We start from the raw sequence: 19,025 nt of genomic DNA, 5'->3' as shown, positions 1-19,025 counted from the left end.
AGCATTCTGCTGTCCATCATGACCACAGTTCCTCACAAAAATGCATATTATTCTTAGTCTTTCATGCTGGAGAGCAATGGTATGGACCTATATTATATTGCTAATTTTCTTGCATTTAGTCCTACTGCTTAAAGTGGAATAGGACACTAACCTCATGGACTGACTTTCATTCAATAAGAGATCACATAATCCCTTTGCCCACAAGGAATAAGTTTGCTTGTGGGTATATTGTCCAAGGTCTACTTCCCCTATGCTCATGCAACTCTATCAATCCCTCTTCTCAGTCATGTTATACAAAAGCATTCCTCCTTCTTTGTACCTTCCCAAATATTACTCAAGCATGGGTACTCCATATCCTGACTTTGTGGCTGTTTTTGTTCATTATAATATTATTGACATTTTTCCGCTAAATTCAATACATGTCCGATATAAGCTCCATTGAGGAAAACTAAGCCGTGGTTCCTCTGAATTTGCATATTGGTGATTCAGTTTATCCCCTCACTACCTCAGCTTGGTCTCTGTTGTTGCGTGTTCCTCTGACCTCTTAGAGAATGTGACCATGTGGAGGAGTGCCTGCTGGACAGGTTAGAGCGGGGATTCTTTGGGTGTATGGTTGGACAAGATGACGTCCCTTCCAAATCACACATTCTGTTATTTTAATAAGTTTTGAAGTATCACTGTGTCAAAGTTCTGACCTTTCTCTTCCTTCTACCTCCTTGACATAGCATGCTTACAATAATACTCTCCTGAAGTTAAATTACCAATATATGTGTGTATAGGAGTTAGCTAGATGGCAGAGGGGATAGATTACCAGATTTGGAGTCAGGAAGACTCCTCTTCCCAAATTCAAATCTAACCTCAGGTTCTTACTAGCTATGTGACTCTCGACAAGTCATTTAACCCTGTTTGCCTCAGTTTCCTCATCTATAAAATGAGATGGAGAAGGAAATGAAAAACTACTTCAATATCTTTGCCAAGAAACCCCCAAATAGAATCACCAGTAATTAGACACAGTGGAAATGACTGAACAACAAAAACATAATAAAGGAGTGATGTGCAATTGAAAAAAGAAGTATCAAAATGTGGACATCAAAAATGTTGAATCAAGATTCTAAGCTTATTTTATTTTACTGTGATTTTAGGAAGCAAGAGGCCTGAGGGTAGAGTAGGAATACTAAACTGAAGAAACTATGGGTAGGACAAATTTCGTTCCATTGCCTTGCTGTCTCTAGGTAAAATAATTCCTAAGCACCTACTCAATTTTCTGTAATGAGTTACTCCTTAATATTTTACCTTTCTCAGAATATTCCAATCCTTCTCCCCCACCCCAGCAAGCTTCACTGACTCTCTCAGTTGCCTTTTTACCACCTTCATTGACTTTGTTTTCCTAAAAGGCAGCATGGTATAGTAGATAGAGAACAATTCTTAGATCCACAATGTCCTGAGGTCAAGTCCTGCATTTGAAACATAATGGCTGTGTGATTTGGGTGAGTCACTTACCCCTCTCTGTGCTCTAGCTAACTCTCTAAGATTATAAGTTTCAGAGAAGCTTCTGACGTACATTAATAGAAGTTATTCCTTCACCTGTGAATTCCCTATAACAATAAAGTCATAATAAATCAATAAACATTTTTAAGTACCTATGTTCCAGGAACTATGCTAAACACTGGAATTTCACAATTAATTGAATGCTGGACTTGACAGTAAGGAAAATCTGAGTTTGAATCCTACCTAAGACATTGTATGACCCCTAGGCAAGTTACTTGATCTCTCTCAGACTTGGTTTCTCCATTGGTAAAATGGGGATAATAATAGTACCCACTTCATAGTGATGTTATAAGGATGAAATAAGATATAATAAATAAAGCCCTTTTCAAACCTTAAAGTTATTAAATGCTAACTACTAATAGCTATCTTTATTCTTCCCAAGATTACAAAAATATCAGTGAACAGACACTAAAACTCTGATTATCTCTCTTTCCAATGATAAGTAATTGAGATCAATGTCTTGCCCAAAGGATAAAATGCTGAGCACTGGTAATCAATTATTCAGAAACAGTGCGTGAATCTGATTGAACCCCATAACTTTCAGGTATCTCTTTTGTAATTTTTTGTTTGTTTCTCAATGTACACTGTGTGTATATGTATATATGTGTATATGTATGTATATACATATATACATGTGTGTGCATATATGTATTATGTGTGTATATATACACGTATATATACACCATTGACTTTAGAAGACCTGGAGAACAGTAGAACAAAACATGGAAGTTTCTCCCTGGTTCTAAATACAAAAGATATAAAGTAGTTGGAAAATATAACCTATGAGAAAATAGATGCGTCGGGATTATTTATTTTGGTAGAGAGAAGACCAGTGAATGTCTTGATAACTACTTTCAATATAGAGTTATTTAAGGAAGGTGATTTTTTTTACTCTCAATAGATTAAAAAATAAAAAATACATATTTAAAAATTAAATTAAAATTAATTAAATATTAATTATATTTAATTTTAAAAAAATTATGAAATTAAAAAATAAAAACTCTGCATGATGCTGTGCTGCAGAGTCATGTTGTAGTCTCACCTTACCTTGAGTCTTCAAAGACAGGTAACTTTCTATAATAGGAACTTGAAAGCAGCAATCAAATGGATTAGAAGTTTTCAATAATTCTATTATTTCCTTTTCCCATGTTATTCTTTTCTTTCAGCCAATAACCCAGACTAAAAGGAGAAAAGTTGTATAGTACAACAGAAAAAGCCCCAGACATCCTATGTTCAGATCTCTATTCTGCAACTGACTATATGGGTCAGATGAGATAACTTCCATGTTCCCTTCCAGCTCTAAATTGATAAGTTTTTTTTATAAGATGATCTCTAAATTCTCCCTCTAGTTCTAAATTTCTATCATTACGAATGCATTTTTCTACCATGTCAATATTTCCCAAAGGTTGCAATCAATTTCTAAGACTGATATGAATCTTTCATCATGTCTTAATTCATTTTCACATTTAAGAGTCTTTGCTGTTGGGAATAGCAGCCTCCATGCAGCATTTTTTGCACATTTCCTCTTATTATGATTCACTGTATATGTAGAAGAGCAAAAAACCATCTGCTATGCAATTACAAATGATCATAACCTGTAATACTTGGATTTTTTAGACAAAACAATTCCAGGTCTTCAAACCTTCCTTTGTAGGAATTATTCAGCTACTATTCTTCTTGATTTTTCTCCTCTCCATGTCTTCTGCATTTTCCAGCCCACTATTAGTTCCAGGACACGAGAACCAAGGGAAATAGGTCAGTAGAGGTCAATCTCTGCAGAAGAATACAAATGGAAAAAAAAAGGACAGAATTAAGGCATGCCCACTCTTTTTCATTAAATGAAGTTTTTTAATGATCCCATTTTCCCAGTTGAATTAATTCTAATAAAAATAAAGATAGTGCATGTTTCTGTTAAGTTATTCATGCTAATTGAATAAATATGCCATGATGTTTAATATTCTCTGTTGACTCTTCAGAAATGTGGGTGACAGAAATAGGGTGACAAGTGCTTGTGGAGGAGGCAAGCACTTGCACTTAAATCTCGTAAATTTTTAGCAGAAGTTACACTCATAATGAATGCAACATCATCATTCACAGCCGGTGGCTTCGATTTTTTAACAGGTTTTATTCCTCCTTCAGCCAGATTTTTCATTTGCTTATGCCTCAGGGCAATGTGTCTGTTCTTTATACTTTTCACTTTCTCTTTGGTCTTCTGTCCTTCTGCCTCCCAGTTCTGCATCTAAGCTGTGTGATTTGCCAGGAATACAGTTTTTGTTCTATTACAGTAAGCTCTTTCACCTCATAGTGTCCTTCATTATTACCACTGACCTGCCCTTGCACTCTTTTTAAAGTCAGATGTTGGTGATGGCTATGGCATTTGGGAAGTCATGGCATTCTGTGGGCAACTTGGCCATGAATTACCATGACCCAGGAAGTTATGGAATGTTACATGAAATGCATCATTAATGCATCATTTATTTCTAATCTAGAAATGTTGATTTTTTTTTTTGCTTTTTGGAAGGGGAAGGCAGAGCAATTGGGGTTCAGTGATTTGCCTGACATCACATGGCTGCTAAGCATAAATGTCTGAGGTCAGATTTGAACTCAGGTCCTCCTGACTCCAAAACCAGTGTTTTATTCACTGAGTCATCTAGCTGCTCCAAGTTAAATGTTTTTAATGGTGTAGTATCTTTATTGGGCATCTAGATGGTACAGTGGATAGAGCACCAGCCTTGGAGTCAGGAAGCGCTGAGTTCAAATGTGGCAGTTGTGTGCCCTGGGGAAGTCACTTAGCACTATTTGACTCTGGTTCCTCATCTGTAAAAGGAGCTGGAGAAAGAAATGTCAAACCATTCCAGTATCTTTGCCAAGAAAACCCCAAATGGGGTCACGGAGAGTTGGATATGACTGAACAACAACAACATTGGCGAATATGATCAAATCCAGATGGTAAAATTTTCTCTAAGCAGTTTTCTGCAACAATTACTTAGAATTCATACACTTTGCCCCCAATTCTCAGGATAAATAGAGCAGCTAAGATCTATTGGGTCCATTTGTAATGACTTCTATAGAGTGCTAATTATCATGTATTAAATAACAATAAACAGTGCACGATATTGATTGTTACCCAGCTATGGTGTTCATTATAGCCTTTGACAAGCTTGTTTATATTCTAAAGAGAAATGTAGCATTTGCCTTTGAAGGAACCTTAGAGATCATCAACTTCAGTTTCCTGTTAAAGATAAAGAGACTGAGGCTCAGAGAGGATAAATTACACCCCCACCTCCATCTCCCACCTCTGGGTCTTTGTCCAGGCTGTAGCCCATACCTGGAATACTTCTTCAGTTCCACATTCTGGAATCCCTGGTTTCCTTCAGAGCTCTGCTCTGGAGTCCCCTCTTGCTTTTCTTTATCCTTACACATGCTTCACCCTTGGGACATGGGGCAGGGAATCAATGTGGTTGGATTGATTTTCCCAAGGTCAAACAAACAGGAAGTGGCAGGCATTATTCAAACCAAGGCCCTTTAGCTTCAAATGCAATGTTCTTTTCACTTACCACATCACAGTTTGTTTTATGATCATACACACACTGAGCAGAACAATTTAGCATTCTATTAGTCTGTAAAGATCACAAAGGACATCTCTCCATAATAACCCTATGAGAGGGGTAATGTAGTTTCTATTATTCCCATTGTACAGATGAGGAAACTGAGGCCTAAATTTAGAGCCTAACATGTTCCTATATTCCCATCTCGGGGATACAAAGCAAGGTCTCTTGATTACATATGCCTGACTCTTCCCACTCCTTTAAGTAATGACTTAACTATCCTTACTTAAGATCATGGTACTGCTCTGGTCTCCTTTTCTTTTTCACTGGTTTGAAGACTCCTCCACCACTCCAAAAATTAAGCCCCACCCTTTTGTCAGGCTCTCCTCAAGCAGTCCTACTTTAGTGCCTTGTCACTGATTTCACCAGCACAGGTCAGACTTTCCTCTTCAAATCCCTCATCGGAGTTTCTCCTATGCACTTTGCCCGGAACTTTCCTTTTCAGTTTCTGTTTTCTCCTTTATGTTATGCACAACTTCTCCCACTTTTAAACTGTAAGCTCCTTGAGGGCAGGGTCTGGATTAGCCCTATCTCTGTATACCCAGTACCTTTCACTTCTTGGGCACTTAATAAGGATTTGTTCAAAGGAAATAATTTCTTTTTCTACCCAATCAATTCTTCAGAAATTAAATAACTTCTTATGATAGTTTGTAAACCTAATAATGCCATAGAAAATGTATTTTATCAGCAATCCTACCACAAGATTAAGGATATTTAATTGAATTGCTCTCTGTCATAAATGCCAGCTCTGCAGGGGCGCAAACAATGATGACCTCTTTTTTCCTCTTCTCACTGGGATTCTAGAGGAGATGACTCAGTGGTCTCACTCATATGATGTCTAAAACAGACCCAGTTTCTATATTACAAAGTGCTTCCCTAAGCATTTGGCTGGCACATTTATTTTTATTTTTTTATTTTTTGCAGTCATGAAATCTTCTTGCTGAAAGATGAAAAATTTAAAGTGAGGGCATGGATTCGAACTTTTCCTGTTCTTTAGCCTTGAAGACTGGATGCTTTGGAAAGTCAGGGGAGCTGGGATTGAAATCCTGATGAAATGTTACAGCCTTTGTGATTTTGGCCAAGTTATCTTTCTTGGGACTTTGGTTTCCTCATGTGTAAAATGAGTGGTGTTTGGAATATGGACCTATTTGGCAATCTGTTGAATTTCATGACCTCTTCTCAGTATTATCTCTCTCTATCTTTCTATCTGTCTTTCTCTCTGTCTTCCTATTTATGTGTACATGTCTACGTAATAAAATGTTATAGAATTACAATGAAAACTAATGATAATGAAATATAGTTATCAAAATATTAGAAATAAAATAAGTTCATGGAATCCAGGTTAAGGAGCTCTGGACTAGATGGAGTCTGAGGTATCTTCTGGCTTTATTTCAAGGGTCTTGTGATGCTATGAAAACTGCCCAAACAAGATAGGATGACAGGTTAAATGGATTGAAGAAGTGTTAAATACCAACTGTGTGCTGAATGCTAGAGATATAAACATGAATAAAATATGATTCCTGGCTGAAAGAACCCTGTAATCTGATAGGGAAGTCAAGATAGAAACAGAACAATTACAATTTTATGTACATATATGTATGTATATATGTCAGAATGAAATTTCCACGTTCTGTTGTATCTGAGTGTCATGTGATATAAAATGAACTATGGAGGAGAACTAGAAGCCAAGTGTTTTGAGGGGAGGAAGGAAAGGTATGGGGAGGCAGTACACCTTCCAGAAGGTAGCAGCTGAACTGGGTCTTGAAGGGAAAAAATCCTGCAGCAGACAAATTTAAAAGTGTATTTATTTCAGTCGTAGCATATGGCATGAATAAAAGCATTCATGTACTAAATAGTCTGAGAGAAGAATCACAGAAACTCTGAATTTTGATTTTGGAGGGTGGGCTCAGAGATCATCTTACATGATCTTCCCCTAGGCAGATATGTCCCCTCAATATCATCCTACCAGAGGTGTCCAACTCAGAAGTATTTCTGAGGGCAAAATGCATTGGGGAAATTCTGGGGAAAATAAATTAAAATATGATACAACATAGATAGTGTTAATTTCATCATTTTCTAAATCAGTACACAGCCACAAGGATTATTGCCTATTTGAATTTGACACAATGGTGACCCAGAAAAATGGCAATTCAAATAAAGACTTCCACTAATGAGAAACTCACTACCTTCTAAGGTAACCCATTGCTCTTTGGGTAACTCTAAGCCTCAGAAAGATTTATGAGGTTTTTTTTTTTTGTTTTAACTTTGTTTTTAGAAGCAGCTAGAAGATGTAGTAAATGGAGGGCTGAAATTAGAGTCAGGAAGACCCAAGTTTGAATCTAGCCTCAGATACTTATCTGCTGTGTGAACCTGATCAAGTCACTTGATCTCCAGCCTCAGTTTTCTCCTCTGTAAAGTGGGAATAATAATAGTCCTAAGATCTCAGGTTGTTGTGAGGATAAGATGAGATAATATCGGTAAAGGGCACTGGCAACCTTAAAGCTCTATAGAAATGCCAATTACTATTTTTGTTGTTGCTTTCAGTTTTTATATCTGTGGTCTTCTCTTTTTCTATCAAGCCATTTGTCTTATTTTTTTTTCATTTCTTACTGAATGATAGTATACCATGGCATTCATATGTCATAGCTTGTTCACCTTGTTCAGCCATTCCCTATCTGATGGGCATCTACTTTGGAATCAAGAGGACCTGATTTTAAAGCCTGCTTCTAATACTTCCTATCTGTGTGACCCTGGGTAAGTCATTTAACTTTTATCAGCTTCAGTTTTCATAACTGCAAAACAGAGATAATAGCAGCACCTATACACTTTGTTGAAAGAATTAAATGATATAACATATATGAAGAACTTTACAAAACTTAAAGAACTAAATGTTACCTATTTTTATTATTTGTTGTTTGGTTGATTTTTACATTTAGCTGATATCTAACTGTGCGCTCCTCACTTCTAGTTCTGCTATATTATGGCTAAAAGAAAATACTGCTATGTTTTCTATATGATAGGTCTTCAAATACAAACTTGAGACTGGAAAAGGTTGTATTGGCAGTGTTCGAAGAATCATTATTTCCAGGCTTTGGATTTTGAACTTCTTTGCTAGGTACTGGGGAGCCATTGAAGATTTTTTTGAGTCATGAAAGGGAGGAGAGAAGAGGCATTCAGAGAAGTAAAGGATAAATGGAGAGGAACATAAAATACTTTTCTTCAAAATAAATGTTTACTTGTAACTCAGTTGAAGGAAAAAAATGAAACTTAAAAAGGAACAAATAGAAATAAATCAGAACCCATTCTGAAATAATTTTATTTTCAGTTACTTTAGGATATATAGAAATCATACAGAGGGCAATTGAGAGGTTCATAATGAGTGTGAACAGGCTACAATTTATAACCAATAAGGAACTTTTATAGGAAATATTAATTGGGAAATATAAGAAAGGCAATAAAGATAGGTCAGGTCACACAGTGAGGGTGAGGGATGCTAGATATACAACCCAAATGCAACACTTGTATCCTTGTAATGTTAGGAATAATGAAGGCCTCTGGCATGTTGGATGGACTGCATGTGGTGAAATTATGGGGAGCTGTGATACTCCCCCAAAATGATCAAGTGCAAATGGAGCCCAATCTGTACATCAGGAAGTAATATTCAGACTGATAAGACGAATGATCTATCTGAGTATTTGAGAGGACATCAGGAGCTAAGGGAAATGAGAAATAATCACCTATTTTACATGGTGTGAGTATGGGCCTGGCGATGTAGTGCTATTTGTGAGGAAATCATCACTAGGACACTGGGCTGGCTTCAGGTTGATCAGCGCATTAGCCAAGACAATTCATGTAGTAGTAGGGCGTATGAGGTGTTGAGAGAAGACTAGCACTTCTGGTGTGGGGGCTGCCCATTCACCACCTTTGGTGGCCACCTCTCACCCAGCTCTCAACTGTGGCTCCAAAAGCTGTAGCAGGTACAGTGGCTTCACCTCGGCTAAAAAATTTAGAAAGTCTCAGCAAACAACCTAACCCAGACTGAGATTAACCGATAGGGCCTTATACCTGTCAGTGAGTTGGGGGGGGGGGGGTGTCTACCCCTAGCATGTGAATACTTCTCCGGGCAGAAAGGGAAGATGAGAACACTTTGTTCCAATGGCCATGAAGATGGCTGAAACAGGTGCTGTGGAACCCTTAGAGCTTTATCAGACGGTCAGAGATGCCAAGGTCATCCACTGCATTCTGGGCCATCGCCAGTCATCTTGACTTTTGTATTGCCACCAGCCTTTGATGATTCTGAGAATGAGCTGATGACTGTGCAACTATGCCTCACTTACATTTAATTTGCAGGAGATTTAAGGCATCGTTCTGTGATGTCATGGTCCTCTTCAAAACAAAGGACAAACAACAATGTTCTAGTACAGCAGTTATGCATGAAAGTGAAATGAATCTTTAATGTACAACAAGCAAGCTGTCACATTACTGACTTCAAACTAACTAGGGATGTATACGTGCTCTGGGCTGACAGAATTTGGTGAGAATTCAGGAGAAAATATCTTTAAACACTGGCAAGAGAAGGAGAAAGCACCTCTGAACTTGTTGGGAGTATTTCTCTTTGCTCCAACCTTCTTTTTAGCCTCAAGTCAAAACATGCTGCAGCCTAAAGTGAGGTGACTTCTGACAAGGTTATTTACAAGCATGAATTGTTTGCTGGTGAGCATTCTGGCATATGCAGGCCTAAAATAAATAAATAGAATTTTAAACTAGAGGGAAAAATAAGGAAAGAGAGGATGGTAAACAGTGCCCAAAGGTACAGGCAGATCAAAAGGTGTTGAGGACTGAGGAAAGGCCATTTGATTTGACAAGAAGGAGTCACCTTTTGGCAATTGGTGACCTTAAAGAAGTCAGTCCCAGAAGGGCAGTGTGGGTAGGAGTTATATTGAGAAAGGTCAAAAAGTGAATGGCAGGAGATCAAACCAACCTAAAATATACTTCTAGAAAGGTTTTCAGAAAATGGAAGACAGAGATGAGATTACAATTTGAGGGTAGCAAGGTTACCAGAAGTTTTCTTTGTGAGAGTAAGGAAGATCTGACCAACTTCGTATAGGCTACATGGTGCGATGGAAAGAATGAGAATTTAGAGCCTGACAATATGAGTTCAAATCCCAGGTTTGTCATTTATTAGCAGCGTAACCTTGGACAAATCACTCTCTGGTACTCAGTTTGCTTATCTGTTCAAGGAGGCAGTAGCACTAGATGGCCTCTGATTTCCCTTTCAGGTCCAGACCATTGAGCCCCTGATCTCATAAGGAAAGGACCCTCTAGAGAATGGAAATTTGAGAAAGGATAAAGAGGAATGATGGAAAAAAGTCTCAAAGAAGGAGAAGGTAAGTGGGCTCAAGGGCACAGTGGAAGAGGACCCTGACACAGGAGGGAAGGAACAGGACTTGCCACAAGCTGGGTCCTTCTACAAAGTGAGAAGACTATAACCAGACATTTGGTGGAGAAGTCATGCCCTGCTTAGCCCTGCAGTTTACATGAATAATAGGTATTTCCATTTTAAAACCAAACCTCTAATTATTTTAAAGACTTACAACTGCTTTTTACTTCTTACTCTATTTTTTCATCCCTAAAAAAATCTGTACCAATTGTATGCAAATCTCAGTAGTGGCACCTGTTTGAACCGAAGGTTTCGATCAGTCATGAAAAAACAATGAAGCTTGTCTGAACAAGGCCAGCATGTGTATGGGGAGGGAGGAGTGAGTGAAAAAGTCAATTAGTTCTCCAGATGTTTGATAATAAATACTTGAATGATTACGCAACCATTCAGATGCTTGATTGAAATTTTCACTTCTCATTTGAACCCTGGAGAATCAGAGAGTGGCATCCAGAGGGAGCTCCCCACTCCACAGTCCTATAGAGTCATCTGTTGGCAGGCACCCATGGCCTTGACCTTCCTAAACCCACTTTGATCAAATAAAGTCCCAGTCAGAAAATCATTTACAAAAGTTGGAAAGTGACCCAAAAGGGAGGGAAAAAATGGAGATCTCCAAGTTCTCTTAAGGGGAATGTTTTAAACTAATAGCTCAACATCAACAAATAGGAATTATTAGTTACAAAGATGATCCTACTGCCCAATAACCTTAGTATGATTGTGTCCTTAGAGATCTCCCCTATGGCCTTTCCTCTGATGGGCCACTTTCTCTCTTGACCTCCATTTTAAAGAGGACATCCATGCCAAACACATATTCATCCCTCTCCAGGCTTGACTTTCTAACTTCTGGTTTTCTCTGCCATAGTCCTGCACTCCTGGAGGAAAGTTAAAGAATGTCATATGATAGCATATAATAAAAATAAAAATGGCCAGCAGTTACATAGAACTCTAAGGTTCCAAAAATTAACCCCTTTGATCTTCAAAATAATGCTGTGAAGGAGGGGCTATTACTATTTCCATTTTACAGATGAGAGAGTCAAAGTTTTTTTTTTTAATATTGACTTTCTCAGAATCACACAACTAGTAAATGTCTGAGGCAGGATTTGAACTCTGGCCTTTCCAACTCCTAATCCAAAGATCTATCCACTGTGTCACCTCCCTCTTCTCTATGCAATGGCAACACTGTAATGGACAACTTTTAATATTTTTATCTACTGAATCAAATACTTTTAAAAACATTAGTTATACTGTGATGAACTTTGAAATACGTTTTACATGATAGCATATGTATAAACTATATCAAACTGCCTACTGTTTTCAGAAAAAGAAAGGGGAGGGAGAAAAATTTGGAACTCAAAATCTTGTAAAAATTAATGATAAAAACTTTCTTGATTGATAATTGTGGGAAAAAATAAAATATTACTTTAAAAACATAATTATATACATATATCTGTATACATATATGATACAATTTGTAAGTTTATTCTACATTATTAACTTTTTTTCATCACTTTCTTTTTTGTCCAGTCATGTCTGACTCTCCATGACTCCATTTTGGGCTACTCTTGACAAATAGAGTAGAATGGTTTGTTATTATCTTCTCCAGTTCATTTTATATATGAGGAAACTGAGGCAAACAGGGTTAAGTGAGTTAAGGGTCACACAGCTAGTAAGTGTCTGAGGTTAGACTTAAGTTAAATAAGACTTAAATAAGTCTTCCTAACTCCAGGCTTGGCACTCTGTCCACTGTGCCACCCAACTGACTTCACTTTCTTAAGTCTAACAAATCAAGTTGAATTGATAAATCATTGTTGTTTCTTCACTTATTCTATGTCTTCTATATTTTTACTCCACATTTTACTCTATTTTTTTCTTTAAGGCATAATTAGGACCAGAGGGACCATGGCTTTGAGCTAAAACAGGATCATTTCATTGTCCTACAATTATTTGTCACTCTAACAGAGTATCTCGATTGGTTAGCAAAGTAGCCTGAGTAAATGTCTTTTCATTACTGAAAAAGAAATAATACCAACAATGAATATTGGGATTATTTCTCCCTTTTCAAACAGATGTATGTTTTAAAACATTGGATTGTTTAACTGCTGCTATTAGACTCAGTGTATAAAACCTTTTATACAATTAACATTGATTTTGGTGTTATTCTGTTGGCTTTGATGACTGCCTTTCAACTGCCTAAATTTTTGCCTCCTCTCAATATAGTGAGTAAGCTGACTACAATTATCATAATTTAATGGATTTCAGTGGTTTTCAAATCTTGACTTCTTGTGGATTGGATTACAGTAAAGTGTTTCCTTTTTGCAATAATCTCCCTGCATCTGAGCTTTTAAAACTTCCATTTCCCAGTAGGGATCATATTGTTTTATGGTTTAGGTTTCTCAAAGATGACTCCTGATAATTAGCAGCTTTGAGGTACAAGCACACCATGAAAAAATTCATTATAGTCTTAAAAGACTCAACAGTCTAAAGTATGACCTCATCCCCTCAACCAATCAGGAATAAGAATGGAAAAAATACTCTAAACAGGAGTGGAAAATGACTGAGGAGGCACTGACACTATGTCTACACAAAGAAAACCAAATGTTTGTGCACAGTCTCAGGTAGCTAGAAGTCAAATTCTGTCTCCCTTCTACTCCATCTTTATTTGCCTTTAATTATGGATAAAGGGTTGGCTTAGATTCTGAGAAATGTGTTCAAGACCTACTTCCAACATATATTAGCTGTGTTACCACTTAACCTCTCAGTAACCCCCACCCCAGAAAATTCTCCAAGATTATAAATTATAGAGAAGGTGCTATTATTCTATATTGTTAAAGGGAGCTTCCATAATGAAAGTTCCCCACTTATCTATAATCACAATTACTGCCAGTTGTCCACTCCATAAAGGAAAAAAAAGTCAGTCACAATGGATGAGTAGACATGAAGGGTTCACAACAGGCATCACAGAGCTCCCTACATTATATTTTCTCCACATTGCCCCCCTTAACAAACTTTCCTAGTTATGTGGAGGACAAAACCATTGCTCCAGTCTCCCAAATTCTCACAGTTGAGTCCTCATTCAACTGACACTGCTCTCCCAAAGCTACCAATCATCTTCTGATTTTCAGATTGGATAATCTTTTCTCATTTCCCATCCTTTCAGACTTGTCTGTAGCATCTAATAATGTTGGGTCTCCTCTCCTTTTGGATACTAATTCTTTCTTTTCTGGTTTGATGAAAACAATGCAAGTATCTAACCTACAAAAACTTCTATTTGTATACTTCAAAAACTTGGAAATGTAATCTTCTAACATGTTTAAATCTTTTCCAAATAAATAATTTCACTTGGTTTTGAAAGATTTGTTAAAAACAAACAAAAAAACTACCCTCCAATTAGCATATAAAAATAATGCATTGATATAAGGGAGAATGAAAATTTAGTAGCTAAATATCAATGAAAACTTTGCATAATTGTTGGAATGAATAGAAAAATGGGTATTATGGTTTAGCAAACTCATCTAAAGATGCATTTTTTCCTTTTGGATCAATATATCTATTAAGTATCCTTTGTACACTATTACAACAATTACATCATGTAACTAAAATTAGAACTATATCTTTGGATTATTGTACAACAGTGTTAAACTAAGATTTTTTTAAATGCAGTATATTCAGTCTTACTGCTTTCACTAATATATTATTAATAATATTTTAATGAGAGTAAAAATGACTTTACAGTGAAGGAAATGCTATTCTCAAAATGTTTACATCTTAATCTCACTCTTTTAATTTTGTGTGCCAATTTTATAATGTATTTATTAGTATATGGATGTGCATGTTCTAAAAATTGTACTGATAAAGTTGGAATGATTGAAAAGTTTTTGAGTACCATTGGCCTTGTCTAACTACTATAACAATAATTCAATACAACTCAGCCAACCTTGCTTAATCATGATAGTGCCATATGGCATTATTCTAGGACACACTACAGAAAGACAACAAAATTATTTCAACACTGAGTTGAAATAAGAAGAGTTTTCTGATCAAAATTAAATTGAAACATTTCATTACAACAGACCAATTCCCAAACATTTTATTCGTGGAGGGTTTATCAAATTTTGAAAAAATATCCTGTCATTCTCTCCCATTCTACTTTTTGCATATGTTTGCTTACATATACACACAGTCATACACATACACATACAAATACACATATACTCAGAGCTACACATATAAACACACACACACACACACATACACAGTTTGCTAGAAAATTTGAGTACTAGGTCTTTCTTAATCAGTTCTTGGACTGAACATTTGCTCCATAGGAGATTCAATCACCATTGGCTGAAAATTCTTTCTCATGCCCTGGAACCCCAGCCACTTGTGGCTCTAGGAGAAAAGCATGAATCTACCATCACTGTATATTCTGTTACCACCTCTGTGATCCTGACAAGACTTTTCACTTCTCTGGATCTCAATTCCTTTATTTGTAAAGGGAAATGGACAAACCAGATGACTTCTAAGATCCCTTCCAGATTTAGATCTAGAATTTACTACATAGATGTCCTTGAATACTGGTCACTTTGGGTAAGATCACCCAATAGAAAGAAAGCTTATCCTGAAATAGAAGGGTACAGTACCCAGAAATTTAGATAATACCCTTTCAGCACAACCAACACCATTTTCCTTTCAAAACAAATCTTTACAAAAGCAAGTCATTTATTAAAGAATTTGAGATATAGCTAGATTGTGTACATATGTATATATGCATTTTATATGTACATATACCTGTATATTTCTGTGTGTGTACATGTGAGCATATGCATATGTGTATTGTGTATTGTACATACATATACATATATATATACCTGTGTATATGCATGTGTATCTGTGTGTGTATATATATATATATATATTCAAGACTGCTGAAAGTTACAGTATATGTCACCATCAAACACAACAAGGAAAGAATCACCAGCTCTGTACTCAATTGTTTCCTTGAAGACTAAGAGGCTCCAGGCTAACCTTGGAGTTAAACTTTAAAAAATCAAAATGTTCCGTGGTCAACAGCTTCATTCCAAATATTTATTCAGGAACAAGCATGACCTTCAGTGAGTCTGCTGTTGGCCACAATCTAAAGGTTACAAGAGCCCATCCATGGCTAAGTCATATACCCTTCAAGTCATAGACCCAGAACTTAATAAGGGCACCAACTTCAAAGTTCAGATATTCTTTAAAAAATTATGCAGGTATCCAAATATGCCTTGTACCATCATCACAACCCTTACACCACCACCACCACCCCCATTCAATTCAATAATTTCACAAGGCTTGTGTTAAGTGCCTACTATGTGTCAGGTAACACAGCAGGTCTCTTATCTTCTTATACTGTATTTGTCCCTCTCTCCCCCCTCCTCCCTCCCTCTCCCCCCTCCTCTCTCCCTCTCCTCCCCTCTCTCTGTCTCTGTCTCTGTCACTCTCTCCTTCCCCCTCCCCCCTTCTCTCTCTCTCTCTCTCTCTCTCACACACACACACACACACACACACAAACACACACACACACACACACACATGCACTGACTATCCCTTCATCCATCTCTCTGCCTCAACTCCTTTTGACAAATCTCTATTTAGAGACCTTGGTAGTATGGCCTGAGAACTAAGAACAACTAGCTCTTTAGAAGGGTACTTGTTTAGAAGAGTATCTTCCCTTCTTACCTGTGTGACCTTGGGCAAGAGGCTTATTTATTTGGGCTCCCCCATCTGTAAAATGAGGGACTTGGTCTTGAGAGACTGCTCAGGACCCTTCCGGTTCTGAACCTGTAAGATCATGATTCCCATGAAGTTCAATTCATTGTTTTTCAGTATTTTTTTTCAGTCTTGACTCTTCTTGACCTTATTTGGGGCTTTCTTGGCAAAGAAACTAAAATGGTTTTCCATTTCCTCCCCTAGCTCATTTTACAGATAAGGAAACTGAGGCAAATGGGGTTCACTGACTTGCCCAGGGTCACACAACTAGTAAGTCTCTGAGGTCAGATTTGAACTTGTATAGAGGAGTTTTCCTGACTGCAGACCTGGAGCTCTATCCACCTAGCTGCCCTTATTTCATTACTAAATAGATTAAAAATATTTGACCTTCAATTGCATCCCTAGTCCCAACAAATCAAGGTCATAAAAAAAGCCTAGGAATTTGAAAATCAAAAATTTGCTACACCTTCTAGTACCAGCCTTCTTTGTCAGTCTGCATTTTCTTTTGGAATTTTTCCTCCTATTTGACTCATTTCCTTTTAAGAGATAAAAATAATCCATTTCCTTTTTTCTTAAATGTATTATTTCAAGATAATTAAAATGTTTAAAATAGCATCCAGTGAGTTTTTATTGCTGTTTCTAATTCATCTCCTTCCACAGATAACAGAGCTGGGGAGGAATAATACTTAAAGATGGCTTATGAAAAATAAAATAAAAATAAATTAAGTTAGGACTCATACCTAGGGCAAATAATAAAAAGGACTATATAAATTGTTGAAAAAGTTGTCTTTAAGACCAAACACCTTTGTTTTTGCATTTTCTTTTATTCAAATTTTATTCCATATAATCCTGATACTTAATATCTACAACATATATTCATGTATTTATTGTTACCATGAGATTTCAAAACATAACTTTCAAGTAAACATCCCCCCAAATACAGAGTTACAGTAACATTCTTTGGTGTCACGCTTATAAATCCATGTTATCAGGAGAGTGTTTTGGGTTTTCTTTTTTTGGTAGTTACAGATGTGCTGATGCATGGAGATTTAAAAGTAGGGCAAAAATTGACCCCTTTCCCAACAAAATGCTGATTCAGGGAATAACCTGTTTATCCCTTCCCCAACCATTCATGCAGAAGGTGTAAATTCTCTCCCAAGCCCCTGGTTTTGAGTGAAGCTAGAAAGCAGTTCATGATCTACACACTACCTCAGACCCTCCAGCTGTACCTTAAATGATTCAGGTGAGCATCTCTTTAGCAGTCACAGGTGTTGGTAAGCAGTGGGAATCCCTGCTTTGAGAGGCTTTGGTTAAGCCAAGGTTCCAAGGAAGAGGGAAAGTGGCCCCTTTGAGATCCTTGGAGTTTAAGGGAAATTGAACATCTCATCCACAGCAAGTCTGTGTTGACACACAGCAGGGGACTTACATATCTGCTCCCTTGGCTCTGTTTAATTGGGCTTCCTGCTTTTGGTTTGTCTGCTCCAAGGTTCTCTGGGATTGCTTAGGTTTTATGTGGAACCATCTCTAGGACAGAATGAAACAGGAACTCTACAGTACATGAAAAGGCGGGGGGGGGGGGGGGGGGGGGGGTGGGGAGTGTACAAAAGAATTAATACCTAAATGGATTAGCTAGCGATTTATATCTTCAAAGCATATTTTGAACACTGATTAATCTACCCTCAAAGTGTTTGTTTGAGAAAGAATTTTATAAATGAAGATACATGCAGTAGAAAAACTAAATGTTCTAGAAAAGGACCTTTGTCTAGAGTTGTGCCTATTTCCACTAGTGAAAAGAATTTTGTAGAATATTGATTATACAGTAGCAATGCAAACACTAAACACCTAGACACATTCCAAGTCATCTCCATGACTACCACCACCCCATCCATACACACACACACACACGCACACACACACACATACACAACACTTTTTGTTAATATTTATCTGCTTTGCTTCTGATGGAACCTTATATATACATTCCTGTTCCAGGTGGTCTGGACATAATCACCCTGAAAAGATTGGAGTCTATGTTGTCTTTGATCGGGTACTAACTATGGAACTTTACCACTGCAGGGACACTCTCTCCACTAATGACAAAGAGATCTTTGCCTAAGACCTCTTCAGTGGTGATGCATCACAGGAAAGGGTTTGACACAGGACACTACCCGAGCATATTGCTGCAGCACAAAGGGAGGTGTGTGTACCTTTTTCCAGGGTGTGGGCACTATAAATTGTCGATGTGTTCATATTGTGTGTGTTTCTTTGACATTCGGTCCCAAATAGTAGCCCTAAGAGCACAAATTTCTAGCTCTCTTTAGGAGGAAGATCAAATACATTAAAATCTAATGGATAAAGTCAGAAGATTTGAGTTTCAGCTCTATTCTACCTACTAAAGACTTTTCAGTCTTCTCATAAGAAATGGGGAAATGAAGGTATCATAGGATAGGAAGCACAGGTTCATAAAATGTCAGAACTAGAAAAGATTAAAGAAATCATCAGTCCAAGCCCTTCATTTTGTAGAATAGGAAATTGAGACACAGAAAAAATAAGTGAGTCCAATCAAACTCACATGAGTAGTGAAATGGAGAGTCCAGGATTTGATCACAGACCTTCTTAATCCAATTCTGGTGTTTTTTTTTTCCACTCTAACATTCTTCTTTGACCAACCTTTTCACGGTATATAC

General features: G+C 37.2%; 1 long non-coding RNA gene across 1 annotated transcript in view; it reads right to left on the bottom strand.

Annotated features, from left to right (window-relative positions):
• The window catches only part of LOC138174267 (uncharacterized), a 36,702-nt gene extending 18,929 nt beyond the window's left edge, over positions 1-17,773 (bottom strand). The window contains exons 1-2 of the long non-coding RNA XR_011171656.1: positions 17,568-17,773; positions 3,191-3,321 (exon numbers count right to left, since the gene is read on the bottom strand). This is a non-coding gene — a long non-coding RNA (uncharacterized lncRNA). The remainder of the gene's footprint in view (positions 1-3,190; positions 3,322-17,567) is intronic.
• Positions 17,774-19,025: the final 1,252 nt, after the last annotated feature.

The sequence above is a fragment of the Petaurus breviceps genome, unplaced genomic scaffold (genome assembly GCF_028583685.1).
Source record: "Petaurus breviceps papuanus isolate PSGF00001 unplaced genomic scaffold, PetGlider_PUasm1.0 688, whole genome shotgun sequence".
Taxonomy (NCBI): Eukaryota; Metazoa; Chordata; class Mammalia; order Diprotodontia; family Petauridae; genus Petaurus; species Petaurus breviceps.
Note: the sequence above shows the minus strand (reverse complement) of the source record. Positions and strands in the feature narration are given on the sequence as shown.